At 42.3% G+C, this 20,302-nt stretch overlaps 3 pseudogenes; 2 read left to right on the forward strand and 1 right to left on the reverse strand.

Annotated features, from left to right (window-relative positions):
- The first annotated feature begins 2,751 nt into the window (after positions 1 to 2,751).
- Positions 2,752 to 3,794, forward strand: LOC117707726 (serine/arginine-rich splicing factor 6 pseudogene; annotated as a pseudogene).
- A 6,110-nt stretch (positions 3,795 to 9,904) lies between these two features.
- Positions 9,905 to 11,005, reverse strand: LOC117707379 (TD and POZ domain-containing protein 5-like; annotated as a pseudogene).
- A 5,116-nt stretch (positions 11,006 to 16,121) lies between these two features.
- Positions 16,122 to 17,224, forward strand: LOC117707590 (TD and POZ domain-containing protein 1-like; annotated as a pseudogene).
- Positions 17,225 to 20,302: the final 3,078 nt, after the last annotated feature.

Here is a 20,302-nt window from a genome sequence, read left to right on the forward strand (position 1 = left end):
AAACCAAATTGGGAGGGGTCACCACAAGGTCTGTGGGTGTGATCTGAGTAACACACTAGAAAGAAGAAAGCTGTCTTCAGAGGGTTGGGGTTCTGTTTCCTGCCCACCATATAGGAGCTCTTCCACATGCCTTCCATTGTGTGAACACTCAGACTTCTGACAAGTTAAGGAAAATACCACTTCCCTGATCATGTTTATGTCAGGTATCCATGTAAGACCAGCAGATGGGTAAATAATAGCTATTCAGAGATTGACATGATCCTTTCATTTATGGAAGATTGACCCCAGTAAGCAAAGTACACTGGTGATGGCTATTCTTCCTCTCTGGACTACTTGTGAACTTAAGTAATGTACAAGACTGGAGAGCATGCCTTTTAAAATTATTTTGCTTAAGTTGAAGTAGATAGATCCAGTTCAAATACAGACTCTTTGAGTAGAAAAACACAGACCTTTAATCAGAGTCTTGAGGCAGGAAAACACACACCTTTAATCCAGATCTTGAGACTAGAAGACACACCCTTAACTTGGCCATACCTTCTGCTGGTGGTCTATATAAGAACATAGAAGAAGGAAGCTTTGTGTGTTTTCCTGTTTGCTCTCATCTTAGTAACAAGTCCACTTCTCCTTGGCATTAGAACCTACTTCTTCAGAATTACTCTATATACTGAAGAATCCTTGGTTCATCAAATGTCGTGGTCTAATTGCAAGCTTTAGCCATTGTTATATTAGCTGGATCTCATCCTACAGGTTTTTCTCATACACCACCTTCTCTTTATGTAGAGAAATTGATTGTGTACATTTTCTACAGGACCCTGACTAATACAACACACCTGTCCCAGCCCAAGCTGCTGCTCCAGTCCTCAGGTCAGGGTCTAGCAAGAGAGACAGTGGGGATGAAGGGGAAGAGACTCCAAGAATGGAGACAAGACAGAGGATCTGATCAAGTCTTGTTTACTGAAGGGAAATCGGGGTATTTATATGCTTTTGCCATGTGCTTTGTAGGCGTGGATACCACGTGCACCTTGCAGGTGTGGATACTGTGTGCAACTTACAGGTGTGGATAGCATGGATAGCATGTGCACAGTGGGCCTTGTAGGCATGGATAACATTTGCACCTTGTAGCTGGGGCACTAAACATCAAAACAAAATATGTGGGAAAAACAAGATATTTATCAGCATGTGCTCAGCTGTTGTGGGCTGTTGAAAAACAAGTTTCTTCTCGAGGTATGTGGCTTCAGATGGCTGCAAAGATGATAGCAACTTTCTCCTAGAAGTTGGCTCCCAACACACACCTGAAATGAGAATGTACAAATTTTTCCAAACTCTTCTAATGTTGGGAAGAAGGGATGGAGGGAGGGAAGGAGAGAGAGAGAGAGAGAGAGAGAGAGAGAGAGAGAGAGAGAGAGAGAGAGGAGAGGGAGAGAGATTTACAGTGACTATGGATCTGTATTGTTTCCTGTAAAACAAATATTGAAGCCTAGAGCAAAAATTGCATAGAAAAAAGTACCATAGAATGGCCTGTTTAGGAGAAACTGAAACAAAAATCTAAGCAGTATCTATAATTGTATCCTACAGGGTGAAGAGTAAGTAACTTGTACTTCTTCTCAGATCAAATTTAACCACAGAAATAACTCCAGCAGAAATGTCAGGGGATCTGAAAGACACAACTTGGGGCTACCCCCATATCACTGTTCAGAAATTCTGCTACAAATGGACCATTATTAACTTTTCATTTTGCGTGGAGGGAATTTAGAAAAGGATTACAAGTCCAGTGTTCTCAATAGAGTACAAAGACAAAGTAGCATGGTGTTTGAGAGTACTTCCAAACAGGGGTGACAAAGAAAGAAAAGATTACCTGTCAGTTTACCTGGTGTTGCTCAGCTGTCCAGAGATCCCAGTTTGGGCAAAGTTCCAGGTGTGGATAATAAATGCCCAAGGAGAGAAATATCAGAGTATGAAGAGACCCACTGTGGTAAGCTTTCTGAAAAACCAACACTGGGGAGTTAAAAAGTTCATCCTTTGAGATTTTCTCCTCTCTCATCGATATTGCCTTCTCCCTGAAGACCAGCTCACCCTCTGCTGCAAGGTGGACATAGTAGAAGCCTTCTTCAGCATTCCTGGATAGAACATGACAACTGCAATCCAGGATCCAAGGCATGTGTTGACAGATGACCTAGGGGACCTGTGGGAGAATTCCCTGTTCACAGACTGCTGCCTATTGGTAGGTGGCCATGAATTTAGGGCTCACAAGGCCATCCTAGCAGCTTGTTCTCCAGTTATCAGAGCCATGTTTGAACATGAAATGAAAGAGAGCACTAATGAACCACATTGAGATCTGTCTGTCACTATCAGTGTCTGAGGACCACCATGCAATTTAAACTGGAGTAGCGTTTCCCTTGCAAACTTAGGTGCCTTTGATTTGGTGCATACATGGCAAGAACTGAAATGTCAGCTTGGGGCCTTTTTCCTTTGATGAGTATGTCCTGGCTTTACCTACCTATCTTTTCTGATTAGTTTTTAGTTAAAATCTATTTGGTTATATCTTAAAATGTCAACAGATAGCATAGGCCAGAGAGTGCGTGCTCACCATTGTGTGGCTGACTAGCCAGCAGCTGTGGTGGGAGTGGTGAGTTCCAGCCTTCGCCATCCCCTCACTTACAAGAAGCCTTGCCATGCTCCCCGCGCTCCCCCCCCCCCACACACACACATACACCACACCTCATCTAGCCTCAGAGAGAACACCCCCCTGCCATGCGGTTAGTCTACATAGGATGCCTGAGCTACAACTTCAACTAGAAAAACATTCAGCTCTTTTTCAGTGGCTACGGCTGTCTCTTCGACACAGCCGTTTAGGAGCTGAACAGTAAGAGAGTGGCATGATCATAGAGCATGCTTAGGACCTGCGCCAGGATTGAGATGACAACCACTACAGAAGCTGCAGTGGTGGAGGTGGATACAGTAGTCGGAGAACTTCTGGCAAAGACAAATATGGACCAACTGTTCGTACAGAATACAGGCTTATTGTAGAAAATCTGTCTAGTCTTTGCAGTTGGCAAGACTTAAAGAATTTCATGCGGCAAGCAGAAGTGACTTATGCAGATGCTCACACAGAACAAACAACTGAGGTTGTAATTGAAGTTAGATCCTTCTCTGACATGAAGCGTGCTTTGGATAAACTGGATGGCACAGAAATAAGTGGCAGAAATACTAGGCTTATTGAAGATAAGCCAGGGACAAGCCAAAGGCACTCACTCTGGAAGTAGACTCAGATCACGGTGTAGAAGATCTCAGAGTAGGAGTCGCAGAAGCAGCTGCAGTAGATCTCGAAATATCTCAAAAAGTCCCTCCCAACCTAGGTCTTGGAGCAAAGGTCAATCCCAAACTTGCTCAAAAGGCAGGAAATCCAGATCAAAGAGCAAATCTAAGCCCAAGTCTGATCGGGGTTCCCATTCACACTCAAGAAGCAGATCTAAGGATAAGTATGAGAAGTCACTAGGTAGGTCACCTTCTCTGTCCCCCAAAGAAAATGGAAAAGGATCCATAAACTCAAAGTCCGGATCCCGGAGACTGTCTTGATCCCGTTTGCCTCTGCCTGCTCCACCCTCAAAGATTTGTTCTGTATCCCCTCTACCAAAGAACGTCAAGGTCCACTTCTAGAACTCGCTCAAGGTCCAGATCAAGTTCCAGAGATTAACCCTGAACTCTAGGGTTTTGCACACTATAACAGAGCACTTTCCTACTTGTTTAGGCAGTTACTCTTCCGAGTTTGTACTCTGCCTCTTCTTCAAGAGGATTTCCTGAAAGGAGAACAAGGAATTTGATTTGTGGCCAAATTTAATGAGAAAAAGATGAGGTTCTAAAATGGTGGTATGAAGCCCTCTCTCTTTGTAGAATTAAGATAATTTTGATTTTGTAGCCTTTGAGCTAAAATAACTTTTAAAAAAGATTAAGCTCATTTAGATTTTTTTAAAGTATTGCAGCAGGATCTGCTGCAGGGTTCCATTTTGTTTTGCTTATTTTTAAATTAACTGTTCAAGCTTTGTGTAGTGCAGGCTTTAGAGGGAGAACCCAAATTTTCAATTATGTTGGCTTTTTATAAAGGTTGAGTTATGTAAGATTTAAATGAAAGTTTGCTACCAAACATGATTGCCTTCTTGATTCCCTTTAAGTGTTGATACCTGCCATTTGTAGGGACAGTGCAAATTCTACATGAGGATAAAACCATGAGTGTAAGACCAGCGATAAATTGTTCAGTTTGGCTAATCTTATTTTGTGCTGTTAATCAAATCATTGTCTACCCCTTTAATAAGTTGAGTTCAAAGTAAAAAGGGCTTTGTAGTTAGTACCACAAAATAAATAAAAGAAACTAAAGGATTACAATTTGAACTCTTCAAGAAGTAAGTCCTAGTGCTTGGGATCTTGTTATCCTGTGCTCCGGAAATGGTCAGTGTAATTAGTGTTAGTGTATGATTTGGTGTTCTTTAATGCTTTGAAAAACAGAAGTAGCCTTCCTTTACAGTTAGAAATTTAGTTATTTTTCAACCCCATCAGAAATTCAGAATGACTGAGTTAACTATAATTGTGGGAAGCACAAATCGTAGTTTCTAAAACTTAGCCAATTTATAGAGACCTCTGAACACCTGGACACACGCTCTACTTCAAAACGTTGGAGCATCTGTTCTTCTGCCTTCTGGCTCAGGATCTTCTGACAGACCTTAGTGCTGCAGAATTATTAAGGGCTGATTACTCTGTCTAGGCAGATATAATCAGTCGACTATCCTGCAAGTGTGTCCTTTTCTGAACAGTAATTTGTCTGTAGAAGAAAAGTGGCAATTGTTGCCTAGTGGCTGTCTCACCACAACTGGAGTCCTCATTCTTTAGTAAAGGTGTGGATGGATTGGCTCAGGTATAATACCTTCCTCAGCTGTTATTATATAATCTAGAAAAAGTTGGATTATAGATTGTAATGTAGAGTTAGTTTATAGGGCTAAATAATCAGGGGACATGCAATAAAGCAAGGCTGAGTGGAAAAACAGAGGTTCAAGGGCCTAGGTAGGTGAGGGTTACTGGGAATACTTTAGAACAGGGAAAGGGGAATGCTTTCAAGACATTTATCCTGTTACAAAATCTTAAAGACTAATTCTAGGAATACAGTGTCAAATAAAGCTACTGCTTTAGGCATCTTTTCTTTGATGTGTTGTTTAGATGTTTATAAGTAATAGGTTTATTTTTCCAGTATAAATTTCAGAATTTAAAGAAAATTGTGTCTAGTTATAGTTTACTATTTTACCTACTTAAAAGCAAATATGATGGCTCTTTAAGAATTGAGTTTGACCAAAGTTCTCTTTGTTTTCTGGGAAAAGTACATAAAAGCTTTCTGATCCACAGACTTTTAAGGGGGCGGGGGTGAAGACTAATAGTAAAATTTGAGTTTCTGACTTCATGCAACTTCAGCAGGGCTTGCCTTCTGTTAATGTGGTAGTATATGACAGAGGCAGTAGACTACTTTTTAGCTTCCCTAATATAATGAATAGGTAAATGCCAATACCCATACAATTTTTCTAGTGGGGACAAAGGGCATTTTATTAAAAATCTAGGCTTTTATACCTGTAGATCCTAGTTATTAAATGCACTAAACAAAACAAACAACTGCATTTAAAGGATTGGCCTTAGCAGAATTGACTGACTTAAAGTGTTTTAGTTCTTTACTGATGAGTGAATTCAGTTCCCTGCCAACTAACGAACATCATCTAAGAATCTCACCCTGCACAGATTGGTTGGTGCCCAGGGTAGATTATCAACAACACCAACTGATAAAAAAAGAACAAGAGAAGTGTGGAATATCTTGAGTCCTGTTGGATGTGATAGTATTTCTTGATATGTATTCCACAGTGGTTGACCAAGTGTCCCTGTGGGAGAAAGAAGCATGCTTTGTGTATATGCCCAACGGTGGTATTGGCAGATCTTGGGGTAAATTGATTTTTAACTCTCTGAGCAATCACCATAGTCATTTAGATAGTGGCTATGAGAGTTTGCATCCCTTGTAGCAATGGAGGGCTGTTCTCCTGGGTGCACATCTTTGCTAGTGTGAGCTGTCCCTTGTTGTACAGACACTGGCCATTCTGTCAGACATAAGGTGGGATCTCAAAGTAGTTTTGATTTACATTTCTTTGATGACTAACAATTTTGAACATTTCTTTAAGTGATTCTTAGACATTTGAATTTTCTTTATTGTGAATTCTCTATATCTGTACCCATTTTAATTGGGTTACTTGGGTTTTTTTTTTTTTTTTTTTTTTTTTTTTTTTTTTTTTGACATCAAGGGTTTGGTTTCAGATCCTGGGAAAAGGGACTGATGTGCATATTTTACATATCAAAACAGACCAGGCCTCTAGGTTCTTGGAGCATCCCTCAATCCCTACCTGGCATACACTGCCCCCAACCTTGAATTTACCAGCCCACAGGCTAGGCTGTCCCCCGAGAGGGTCATTCCTATATAATTCAGACATATATATATATATATATATATATATATATATATATATATATATATCTTTCACTTCCACCTCTTGCCACATCCACCCTTTCTCTCTCCCTACCACTCACGTCCATGTCTATTTCCTTGGCCTTCTTCCTTTGTGCCAGTGAACTTGCCAGCCTCAGAGCAGCTTCCCAATAAGCCTGCCTTTAGTATAATTCTAATCTGGCTTGGATTGGCTCACTTCACCAGAGAAGAAATAACCTATCATCAAGTTTCTTAATTTAAACAAAATATAGTTATTATATTAGCCCTCACTCAGATGTGGAATTGGTAAAATCTTTTCTCATTTTGTAAGCTGCTGCTTTGTCCAAATGACATTATCCTCTGCCTTACAGTTTTTCAGTCTCATAAGGTCTCACTTACTAATTGTTGATCTTAGTGGTTACATTATCAATGTTCTGTTCAGAAAGACTTCTCCAATGCTAATGAATTCAAGGCTATTCTCTACTTTCTTTTTTTCAGTATACGTGGTTTTATGTTGAGGTCTTTGATCCTGTTGAAATTGAGTTTGTACAGGGTAATAGGTTTGGATATATTTGCATTTTTCTACATACAGCCATCCAGTTTCAACAGTACTGAAACAGCTGAACTCATGGGTGCCTCCCTTTCTGCTCCCAGGCTGGTGGTTTAGACCCTGGGGAGCTCTGGTTGGCTGGCACTGTTACTCTCCTAAACCAAAAATTAATTCCTGATACTTCTGTGGGTTAATGTCTGAGTCTTCAGTTTGATTCCACTGAGCAACAAGTCTCTTTTTATACCAATTCCATGCTGTATTTTCAGTTCCCAAGCCAGATAATGGACAGTAGAGCATTACCCATATCCCGGACCTTGGGGTGGGGCATGACATGGTGGGGTGTAAGGGGCTCACAAGAGCTCAGCAGGAATGAAGCCATTCCCTACCCAAATCAGGCTTGTGCCTACTCAGCTGCATAGAGACAAAGACAAGTCATGATAAAGGCAGTATGTGTTCTATTTCCTTGACAGAGAACTGGCTTCTCAGGAATCATGGGATCAGCAGTCTACTAATCTAGCTGATAACTTTGGAAGGCCCCTATCCCCACTGCTGCACTTCTTCCCTTTTTACTTTCCTCCCACAAATGCCCCACCCCAACTCCAGCTATATAAGCTAGCCCCGTTATTTCACTAAACTAGCTGACTTTGATACCTGCTGTAGTCATTGTCTCCCGAGACCCTGTTCCCCAGTCATCCAGATCAAGAGCTAGATGAACGAAAATTGACTCCTATGAAGGCAAAAAGCACTGAAATCTTTTGCTTTATAATTTTAAAAATCTATGATAGCTCCGGTTATGCTCTGGAATCCATAGCCACCCTTTCTCCTTGCCCTGTGCAGATGGCCATCTGGCCCTGGTTCCCTCTGCTGACTTGCTAAGGCACCCAAACACGTTCTTCCATGAATACCTGGAGCTAGTACTCTTGTTCTACATGTCATACATATTCCACCATCCCCGGTGCTGTTCTGCAGACCATCAATGACCCTACCACAGTTTTGCCCTCTCTCTTGCCCACATAAATCTTCACAAATGGAAAACACCAGACAGCCTTAACATTTAATACCAGCCAGATTTGTATTGGTGAATCTCCCACCTCAATATGCCCATGCAAAGAACACACAACTCAGTTATATTTATCACCTGCATGCCTAGATTGGGCAGATGTCCCAATACACCACTCTATTCCCAAGCTATGAGATCCTTACTACTTGTGGCTCCTCTATGCTATGTAGTTCTGCTCCATCTTCCACCTCCTCTTCCTCCATTTCCTCTTTCTCTGTTCCTCCTTCTAATCTTCCATTTCTTTCTTCCTCTCTCCTTCTCTAAAACCTCTTGCCCTGCCTTTCCCTTCCACTGCCCAATCACAGGCTCTAGTCTTTATGTGACCAGTTAAAATGGGGAGCAGGTTCACATAGAATCATCTGAGTAAGAGACCTGCTCCTCCTCCGGGATAGGATTAGCATCAAAATACAAACACCAAGGCAATCCATGAAAGGATTCCATAAACACATTCCAACTTTTTTATTCATATCAGATTTTATTAGGATATAGTTTTGTCTAAAGAGCTGGTTTTGGCCATTGTCTTAGGGTTTTACTGCTGTTATCAGACACCTTGGCTAAGGAAACTTCTATATGGCAGCATTTAATTGGGGCTGGCTTACAGGTTCAGAAGTTCAGTCCATTATCATCAAGGCTGGAACATGGCAACCTCCAAGCAAGCATGGTACAGTAGGAGCAGAGAGTTCTACACCTTCATCTGAAATCTCCCAGGAGAATACTGGCTTACAGGGAGCTAAAATGAGCTTAAAGCCCATGCTCACAATGACACACTTCCTCCAACAAGGCAATACCTACTCCAACAAGGCCACACCTCAAGGTACAATTCCTGGACCAAACATATCCAAACCATCATAGCTATGGAGACCAGAAGAAGGCCTCAGATCTTCTGGATCACCAGTTACAGATGGTTGAGAACTCTCCTGTTTATACTGGAAACTTCTCAAGGGTTCTCAAAGAAAGTGACAATTGATTTTTCAAGTTGAATTTTCTTTCTAGTTTCCCAAATCTAAGTGACTTAGTCAGGGTTTCATTGCTGTGAAGAGACACCATGACCAAGGTAACTTTTAAAAAGGACATTTAATTTGGGCTGGCATACAGTTTCAGAGGTACAGTCCATTATCATCATTCCAGAAAGCATGATAGTGTCAAAGTTCACATGGTGTTGGAGAAGGAACTGAGCACCTTGATATGAAGGCAGTTAGAAGGAGACTGTGTGACACTGGCCAGGGCTTGACCATATACATTACTTCAAAGCCCTTCCTCCACAGTGACACAATTCCTGTAACACTTCTTCCAACTTGGCCACATTCCTAATAGTGCCACTTCCCATGGGCCATGCATATTCCAAATCACCAAACTGAAGTTTTTTATTTTTAAAGCTTTCTTTCCCTATCATTTCTCTTAAGACTAAACATTCAGGATTTACTTCTCCATTGCTCTGAGCCCCTGGTCATCTTTGTTGCTTAGTCCAATGCAGATAGGTTTCTCTGAAGAAAACCTTTGGGGCTGTGCTTCAGGCCAGTACCTAAGTTGAATCCCAGATTCCAAGACATCAAACAAAACTCATACAAGAATATCAATAGGGAAGATGTCAAGTAGTGTCAGATGCCAGTGCTGCCCATTCCCCCACCCAGCACTCCAACATATTTAGAGCTATTGTAAGTACTGAGCTACCATGTTGCCCTCCCCCCAGATTCAGGATAAAAGCTCCAGCAATACTATTGTCTAACCAGGACTAACTGGAAACAACACAGGTTGTTGCTGTTGGAAGACAGGTGTAGGTCATAGCTGATTAGGTCTTAAAGACTACTAAGTCCTTTGAGAAAGAGGGCCCAGTAAACACTCTTGCAGAAGCCAGGACGTGGAATGCTTCAGCCACCAAGTGGGGATGTGACTCCACCATTGACTTCCACCCCAAGGTCTCGGAGACCTCAGAAGCATGAAGTGCAATAAAATCCAGGGTCTGAGTCTTCAGCTGCTCTGTGCTGTGAAGGTCAGCCAGGATGAGAGTGTGTGCAGCATTCTCCACAGAGAGGTTCCCATAGAGTTCATCTTCACACATGACCTTCAAACCCTCCAGGCCATACTTGTCAGCAGCTGCCAGCACACCAGTGGCCATGGAGTGGCTGTGGAGGTGTGGCACCTTCCCAGTGTAGATAAAGTCCAGCATCTCCATGAAGACTTGGGGATCCAGGTCTTGGATCTCAACTTGACTAGTTAGGTTTTCCTTCATTTCATGTTCAAACATGGCTCTGAAAACTGGAGAGCGAGCTGCTAGGATGGCCTTGTGAGCCCTAAATTCATGGCCACCTACCAATAGGCAGCAGTTTGTGAAGAGGGAATTCTCCCACAGGTCCCCTAGGTCATCTGTCAACACATGCCTTGGATCCTGGATTGCAGGTGTCATGTTCTATCCAGGAATGCTGAAGAAGGCTTCTACTATGTCCACCTTGCAGCAGAGGGTGAGCTGGTCTTCAGGGAGAAGCCAATAGGGATGAGAGAGGAGAAAATCTCAAAGGATGAACTTTTAAACTCCCCAGTGTTGGTTTTTCAGAAAGCTTACCACAGTGGGTCTCTTCATACTCTGATATTTCTCTCCTTGGGCATTTATTATCCACAACTGGAACTTTGCCCAAACTGGGATCTCGGGACAGCTGAGCAACACCAGGTAAACTGACAGGTAATCTTTTCTTTCTTTGTCAACCCTGTTTGGAAGTACTCTCAAACACCATGCTACTTTGTCTTTGTACTCTATTGAGAACACTGTACTTGTAATCCTCTTCTAAATTCCCTCCATGCAAAATGAAAAGTTAATAATGGTCCACTCGTAGCAGAATTTCTGAACAGTGATATGGGCATAGCCCCAGGTTGTGTCTTTCAGATCCCCTGACATTTCTGCTGGAGTTATTTTTGAGGTTAAATTTGATCTGAGAAGAAGTAGAAGTTACTTACTCTTCACCCTGTAGGATACAGTTATACATACTCCTTAGATTTTAGTTTCAGTTTCTCCTAAACAGGCCATTCTATGGTGCTTTTTTCTATGCAATTTTTGCTCTAGGCTTCAATATTTGTTTTACAGGAAACAATACAGACCCATAGTCACTGTAAATCTCTCTCTCTCTCTCTCTCTCTCTCTCTCTCTCTCTCTCTTCCTCTCTCCCTCCCTCCCTCCCTCCCTTCTTCCCAACATTAGAAGAGTTTGGAAAAATTTGTACATTCTCATTTCAGGTGTGTGTTGGGAGCCAACTTCTAGCAGAAAGTTGCTATCATCTTTGCAGCCATCTGAAGCCACATACCTCGAGAAGAAACTTGTTTTTCAACAGCCTACAACAGCTGAGCACATGCTGATAAATATCTTGTTTTTCCCACATATCTTGTTTTGCTATTTAGTGCCCCAGCTACAAGGTGCAAATGTTATCCATGCCTGCAAGGCCCACTGTGCACATGCTATCCATGCTATCCACACCTGTAAGTTGCACACAGTATCCACACCTGCAAGGTGCATGTGGTATCCACGCCTACAAGGCACATGGCAAAAGCATATAAATACCCAGATTTCTCTTCAATAATGGAGACTTGATCAGATGCTCTGTCTTGTCTCCATTCTTGGAGTCTCTTCCCCTTCATCCCCACTCTTTCTCTTGCTAGACCCTGACCTGAGGACTGGAGCAGCAGCTCGGGCTGGGACAGGTGTGTTGTATTAGTCAGGGTCCTGTAGAAAATGTACACAATCAATTTCTCTACATAAAGAGAAGGTGGGTGTATGAGAAAAACCTGTAGGATGAGATACAGCTAATATAATAATGGCTAAATCCAGCAAGTAGACCATGAGGTTTGATGAACCAAGGATTCTTCAGTATATACAGGAATTCTGAAGAAGTAGGTTCTAATGCCAAGGAGAAGTGGACTTGCTACTAAGATGAGAGCAAATAGGCAAACACACAAAGCTTCCTTCTTCTATATTCTTATATAGACCAAGGCAGAAGTTGTGGCCAAGTTAAGGGTGTGTCTTCTAGTCTCAAGATCTGGATTAAAGGTGTGTGTTTTCCTGCCTCAAGACTCTGATTAAAGGTATATGTTTTTCTACTCAAAGAGTCTGTATTTGCACTGGATCTATCTACTTCAACTTAAGCAAAATAATTTTAAAAGGCATGCTCTCCATTCTTGTACATTACTTAAGTCCACAGGTAGTCAAGACAGGAAGAATAGCCATCACCAGTGTACTTTGCTTACTGGGGTCAATCTTCAATAAATGAAAGGATCATGTCAATCTCTGAATAGCTATTATTTACACACCTGCTGGTCTTACATGGATACCTGACATAAACATGATCAGAGAAGTGGTATTTTCCTTAACTTGTCAGAAGTCTGAGTGTTCACAAAATGGAAGGCATGTGGAAGAGCTCCTATATGGTGGGCAGGAAGCAGAACCCCAACCCCCTGAAGACAGCTTTCTTCTTTCTAGTGTGTTACTCAGATCACACCCACAGACCTTGTGGTGACCCCTCCCAATTTGGTTTATGGTCTAGTACTTCCCCTCAGGAAATTCTCCTTAGACTTCCTTTTTCCTAGCCACTTAAGGAATATCCTAAATGGTTCTCAATTCAATCACTTTAATTGGCAGGATTCAGCTTATCAATGCCTCATAATCTGCATCCTCCACTGGTGAGTTCTGTCCTCTTCAAACTTGGAACTGCCATACTTTTTCTGCCTTTCCTGACAAGGGAGAGATTTTGCTGTTTTCTACGGGCTGCAGAATATATTAAAGAGATATCAAACATTAGGGTCTATTAATACTGCCCTTATGTAAAGTGAGGTGAAAACTCTGCCTACATCTCTCATGTCTCCAGTTCTTCAAGTCTTAGACAAACAATTTAAAGGACACAGAAATAACTGCAGTGATTCAATCAGCTCAGCCACTCCCAGCTCCCCTGTTTGTCTGACTCCAATGTGCTGATCCCTCAGGATAAATCAATCAATTGGCTCTGATTTTTGATCCCTCCTGCAGACTTATTTCTAGTATTAACATCAGCGACTCTTCATCAAGTTCTTTTTTAACACTTAACACTTTAATTCCTCTTTGCTTCAGCACACATAAAAATGTCACATCTATAAAAAGATTATCATACATTTTCTTTTTTTATTAACTATTATATTTACAATTCATATTTTATCCCCCTTAACCCATTTCCCCCACCATCCAGGAACCTCCTATCCCATTCCCCCTCCTCCTGCTTCTATGAAGATGTGCCTCTACCTACCCACCACTCCCATCTCCCCACCCTCAAATTCTCCCCCACACTCCATATTCAGCCTTCATGGGACCAAGGATGTCCTCTCCCACCTATGCCCAACAAGGCCATCCTCCCCTACATATATAGATGGAGTCATAGGTCCCTCCCTATGTTCTCCCAGGCTGGTGGTTTAGACCCTGGGGAGCTCTGGTTGGTTGGTATTGTTGTTCTCCTCATGGGGCCACCAACCATTTCAGCACCTTCAGTCTTCTCTCAAACTTCTCCATTGGGAACCCTTTGATCATATCAGTGGTTAGCTGTGAGCATCTGTCTCTGGATATGTCAGACTCTGGCAGACCTCTAAGGAGACAGCTATATCAGGCTCCTGTCAGCAGGCACTTCCTAACATCCACATCAGTGTCTACTTTTGATGACTACACATGGGATAAATACCCAGCTGGGATGGTCTCCAGACAGCCACTCCTTCAGTTTCTGTCCCACACTTTGTCTCCATATTTGCTCCCTTGAGTATTTTGTTACTCCTTCTAAATAGGACCACAGCATCCACACTTGGTCTTCCTTCTTCATGAGCTTCATGTGGTCTGTGAGTTGAATATTGGCTATTTCAAGTTTTGGGGCTAATATCTGCTTATCAGTGAGTAAATACCATGCGTGTTCTTTTGTGATTGGGTTACCTCACTCAGGATGATATTTTCTAGTTCCATCCATTTACCTAAGAATTTCTCGAATTCATTATTTTTAATAGCTGAGTAATACTCCATTGTGTAAACGTAGCACATTTTTTTGTATCTATTCCTCTGTTGAAGGGCATCTGGGTACTTTCCAGGTTTTGGCTATTATAAATAAGGCTGCTATGAACATAGGGGAGCATGTGTCCTTGTTACATGTTGGAGCCTCTTCTGGGTATATGACCAGGAGTGGTATAGCTGGGTCCTCAGGTAATGCTATGTCCAGTTTTCTGAGGAACCCCCAGACTGATTTCCAGAGTGGTTGTACCAGCTTGCAATCCCACCAACAATGGAGGAGTGTTTCTCTTTCTCCACATTCTCTCCAGCATCTACTATCACCTGAGTGTTTGATCTTAGCCATTTTGACTGGTGTGAGGTGGTATCTCAGGGTTGTTTTGATTTGCATTTCCCTGATGACTAAGGATGTTGAGCGTTTCTTAAGGTGCTTCTCGGCCATTGGAATTTCCTCAGTTGAGAATTCTTTGTTTAGCTCTGTACCCCAAGCATGCAGTCTAAGTCTGAAAAGCACAGAACTCACCAGTAGAGAATGCAGTGTAAGAGGTATTGAGAAGCTGAATCCTGCCAATTAAAGTGATGAACTGAGAAGCATTTAGGATATTCCTAAGTCACACCATTAAGTGGCTCTTAAAAAGGATTTCTAAGGAGGATTTTCTGAGGGGAAGTACTAGACCACCAACCAAATGGGGAGGAGTCAAAACAAGGTCTGTGGGTCTAAATGTAATAACACACAAGAAAAAAGAAAGCCACTTTCAGAGGCTCTGGGATCTGCTTCCTTGTCCACCATATAGGAGCTCTTCAACCTGTCCTCCATCCTGTGAACACTCAGATTTCTGACCAGTTAAGGGAAACACACATTCCCTGATCATGTTTATGGCAGGAATCAGTGTAAGACCAGCACAAGGGTAAGCAATAGCTGTACAGAGATTGACCTGATCCCTGTATTTATGAAACATTGACCCCAGTGTGCAAAGTACCCTGGTAATGGCTATTCTTCTTGTCTGTATTACCTGTGGACTTAAGTAACATAAAGAACTGGAAGGCTCATCTTTTAAAAATTTTTTTTGCTTAAATTGAAGTTGACAGATCCCGATCAAATAGAGAAAAACACACACCTTTAATCTGACTCTTGAGGCAGGAAACACACACCTTTAATCCAGATCTGGAGACTAGAAGACACAGCCTTAACTGGGCCACACCTTCTGCTGGAGGCCTATATAAGCACATAGATGAAGGAAGTTTGGTGTCTATGACTGCTCCCTCTAATCTTCCTAGCAACCGATTTCTTCAATGACATTAGGCCCCAATCTTCAGAATTTCAGTATATACTGAAGAACTCCTGACACTTCAAACCTCTTGGACTAAGTAAGTACTGGTTTTAGCCTTATTATATTAGCTGGACCTCAGCCTGTGTGTTATTCTTATAGATCCTCTTTCTATTTATAAAGAGAACTCATTCTGTACTTTATCTACGGGACCCTGACTAATACAGCACACTTAAAATGAGAGTGTATAAAAATTTCCAAACTATTCCAAGGTTGTATAGAATAGCCAAAACTAGTTATGATTAACCTAAGAGTCAATAAACACACAGAGACCACATACAAATACAGAGACAGAGAGAGAGAGAGAGAGAGAGAGAGAGAGAGAGAGAGAGACAGAGAGAGACAGAGAGAGACAGAGAGGAAGCAGAACACAGAGTGATAGGGAGAAAGAGTGAATGTTAAGTGAACATTATTTATCTCTATAAAATAGAGATAGAGACATATAGAGAGAATGTGAGAGACAGAAAGAGAGAGAGAGGAAAAGACAACAGGATAAGGAGTCAGAGAAAGACAGGAAGAATGTCAGAGACAGAGAGAGAGAGATGGAGAGAGAGAATGTGAATTTAGGACTAATTGAAACTAAAATTTAAAGTGTATCTATAATTGTATCCAAGAGGATGAAGGGTAAATAACATATAGTTCTTTTCAGATCAACTTTAAAACCCAAACTACCTCCAGCAGAAATGTCAAGGGACTCGGAAGCCAAGAGCTGGGGCTCCACACAGACCAATGTTAAGAAATTCGGTTACAAATGGACCATTAGCAACTTTTCATTTTGCATGGGGGGAATTCAGAGAAACATCAGTAGCCCAGTGTTCTCAGTAGAGGCTAGTGGCAAAGTGGCATTCTGTTTGAGAGTATATCCAAACAGGGTTGATGATGAAAGCAAAGATTACCTGTCAGTTTTCCTGGTGTTGGTCAGCTGTCCAAAGAGACCAGTTTGGGCAAAGTTCAAGTTCTGGATCATAAATTCCCAAGGAAAGAAATATCAATGTATGAAGAGCCCCAAAGTTGTAAGCTTTCTGCAATACCAACACAGGGGATTCAAAAAGTTCATTCTTCGAGATCAGATTCTCTCCAATCTGCATTGGCTTCTCCCTCAAGACCAGCTCACCCTCTGCTGCAAGGTGAACATAGTAGGAGCTTTCTTTAGTATACCAAAACAGAACATGACACTTGCAATCAAGGATTTGAGGAACAGGTTGACAGATGACCTAGGGGAGCTGTGGGAGAAATCTCTCTTCACAGACTGTTGCCTTTTGGTGGCTGGCCATGAATTCAGGGCTCACAAGGCCATCCTAGCAGCTCGATCTCCAGTTTTCAGAGCCATGTTTGAACATGAAATGAAGGAAAGCCTAAGGAATCATGTTGAGATCCAAGACCTAGATCCCCAAGTCTTCAGGGAGATGATGGGCTTCATTTATGCAGGGAAGGTGCCACAACTCCACAGCCACTCCATGGCCACTGGTGTGCTGGCAGCTGCTGACAAGTATGGCCTGGAGGGCTTGAAGGTCCTGTGTGAGGATGCCCTCTACAGGAATCTGTCTGTGGAGAATGCTGCAAACACTCTCATCCTGGCTGACCTCCACAGCACAGAGCAACTGAAGGCTCAGGCCCTGGATTTCATTTCATTTCATTTCATGCTTCTGAGGTCTCTGAGACCTCAGGGTGGAAGTCAATGGTGGAGTCACATCCCCACTTGGTGGCTGAGGCATTCCACTTTCTGACTTCTACACAGTGTCCTTTCTTGGAGCCTAAAGTCCTCTCAGGAGCTACCCAGCTATGACCTACATCTCTCTTCCAACAGCAACAACCAGTGAGGTTACCATTGACTTCTGGTTAGAGAATGGTATTTCAAAAGCATTTACAGTGAGTCTGGGGAAAGGCAGGATGGTGGCTCCATATTTGAAACAGCTGTAATATGTTAGACTGGCTGGTGGGAGAAGGGCAGCACTGCTGTCTGGGACATTCTACTGGACATCCACCCTCTTGATGTACTTGTTTGGTTTTTGTCTGATGTCTTGGAAACTGGGATTTAATTTAGGTGCTGGCCCTAAGCAAAGCCCAACTGGGTTTCTCTGGAGAAACATGTCTGCATTGGACTGAGAAGAAGAGATGACAGGGGCCAGAGGAAAGGAGAACTCCAACATGAGTGTTTACTCATCAGAGAAGAAAAAACAATGAAGACTTTCTTTTTAAATGAAGACTTTCCCATATCAGTTTGTGGGAACTCAGCTGCAAAACAAATACTGCTCTCTCAAAGAACTCTAAGTAACAAGCACACACAGGGGGGTTTTCAACCACCTGTAAGTGGTGATTCAGAGGATCTGAGGTTGTCTCCTGGTCCCTATGGCCAAAAACCACTTTGTAGACAAAACCTGATCCTAATAAAATATAATTTAAATAAAACTTTTGAAATCAGTCTGTGCTTTCCAGAGATGTTTATGTTCAGTGTAGTCACGTGTAATCCAATCAGCCAAGCTCAGCTGTGGATGTTTGTGCAGCCCCCTCACTGTCCTTCCAGTATTAGATATACTTGGGTTTTTTTCTATGAATTTAAGGTTGGCAAATGAGAACTCTACCATCATGCTCTTATGACAACTGAGAGGAGTAGGCCAAAGTTGGGGGAGGGGGAATTCTACTCCTTCTGGGAGAGAAGTGTTTGTGGGTCAAGGCATCCAAAAATCTTTTCTGTGTTTTTATATTAGTGGGTATTGATTCATTATAGATTCATACTTCCTAGACCAGTGGTTCTCTAACTTCCTAATATTGTGCCCCCTTAATACATTTCTCCATGTTGCGGCCAATGAATCATTAAATTACTTTGTGGCTACTTCATAACTGCAATGTTGCTACTGTTAGGAATCATGCTGTGAATAGCTTATATTCTTCCCATATCCTGTGGATCCCACAGATCTTTCCCTTTTAACCTCCCTCCCCCCACTCTTTGCTCTGTCACAGCCTTCAAGCCAGGACTGCACCTTCCCTAACACCTACCACAAGTGCTACTCTTTCTATGGTATCAGAAGTCTAAAGGCATATACACACCTCTCTCTTTGCTCCCCCACTTACTATTTCCCCATTCTCATTTCTAGCTCTATAGCAGGAAATCTGCTGTGATTTGTTTCCTGTAATGCACCAATGCTAATGAATCACAGACACTTCTCCCCCAACATTCCTTACCCCAACTCAGCCCAGTATCCAGCCTCCATCCCCAGCAGCCATTCCTTTCTGCCTCCCTACATCTGCAGTGAGTCCCACACACAATTCATTTTTAAGCTCCCTCCTCCTAACTCCTTGATGAATTTGAGGCCCCAACTCCAGAATGTACCCAGTAATAATACCTCACGGACAAATCCTGACAGGGGAGAATAGAAATTGTCTGTATGTTGTAATAATTATTTAAAAGGGACTGCTGGACAAGCCGACTGTCTAGGCTGGGGAGGCTCTGCCTAGCTCAACCACATGGCCAGAGGCCACGTGTGTGCCACAGGTAGAAATAGCCAGCCAGAATCACCAGCCCTGCCTCCCTCAAGATGCCAGCATGGGAGATGGATCTGCCAAACTTCCAGATTGTCTCTACAAGACTGGGCATTGCCCAGACCTTCCCACCATCCATGCTGGCCCAGTAAGAAGATGAGACTCTAATGCTTAAATTATCCAAAGGCTTTATATATTTGGTAATGATCAATAACAAGGTGTCCATACAATCAGAGGTGTAACCCAAAACCCAACCTAGGTATACCAACTACCTTTGACTGCTACAGACAAGTAAACATCAGCCTCCATGTCTCCCTTTCTTGTTCTCTGTCTCTCCTAGCTCCTCCTCTTCCTTCTTCTCTTTCTCTCCTTCCTCCCCCTTTGCCTCTCTTTACTCCTTCCACCTTAGCTCTTCCTACACCTGTAGATCTTCCCCAATCCTTCAGCTTCTTTAGAACCACAACTATCAGTCTAATCCTCAATTTTATTGCAAACCTTTTGCGTGACCTGCTGTCATTGTCTCCTTGATTTCCAAAATAAGCAGATTCTGGTGCAATCTCCTCCCTCCTGTGAACCCCATCATACTTCTAACCTATCCCCATTCCTGTTTGTCACCTCACTATACTCAGAAACCTTGAACCCCCAGTGGCCAGATCTATTAGATGCAAAGAAAAGTTCCTGCCCGACAGCAGTGATGACTGTTCTCAATTGCCAACTTGACAAAATTTGGAATGAACTACAATCCAAATATATAAAGCTCTTGTAAAAATGTAAAGAGAGGTTTTGATCCAGTATTAGTATTACATTCCTTTAACCTCAGCATTCAGGAGAAAGAGGCATTCAGAACTATGATTTCAAGGTCATTTTACAAAACAATTTTAAGCCAGCTAATATAGGTAGTGAAAGATGTAATAGAACCAAGAGGTCATGTTCCAGAGCCTGCAATCAGCAGCAGTGGGCAGCTTGGGCATGTTGCTCTAGGTTAGAGTTGCATTTTGTTCAAAATATAGAGCTGTTGGCTCTTCCAGCACCAAGCCTGCCTGCATGATGACATAATTCTTACCATGATGATTATAGACCAAACCTCCAAAATGGCAAGCCAGCTCCAGCTAAATGTTTGTCTGTATAAGAGTTGCTTTGGTCATGATTTTTCTTCACATCCATAAAACTCAGACTAAGACAACATAAAGCAATCACAGTCTTCAGAAATCCAGAGAGGAAATGGAAGACAAGGAACAGAACTGCCACCCAACACAGACTATTGTAGACATTAGGATATAAAGCTTTAGGCATTGCAATACCAGAATCTTAGGTCTAGCATGAACAACACAGCGAGGGCATTATGTCTATACTAGAGCCCCGCTATCCTTACACAGCAGTCCCT

The sequence above is a fragment of the Arvicanthis niloticus genome, chromosome 4 (assembly GCF_011762505.2).
Source record: "Arvicanthis niloticus isolate mArvNil1 chromosome 4, mArvNil1.pat.X, whole genome shotgun sequence".
In the NCBI taxonomy this organism is placed as follows: domain Eukaryota; kingdom Metazoa; phylum Chordata; class Mammalia; order Rodentia; family Muridae; genus Arvicanthis; species Arvicanthis niloticus.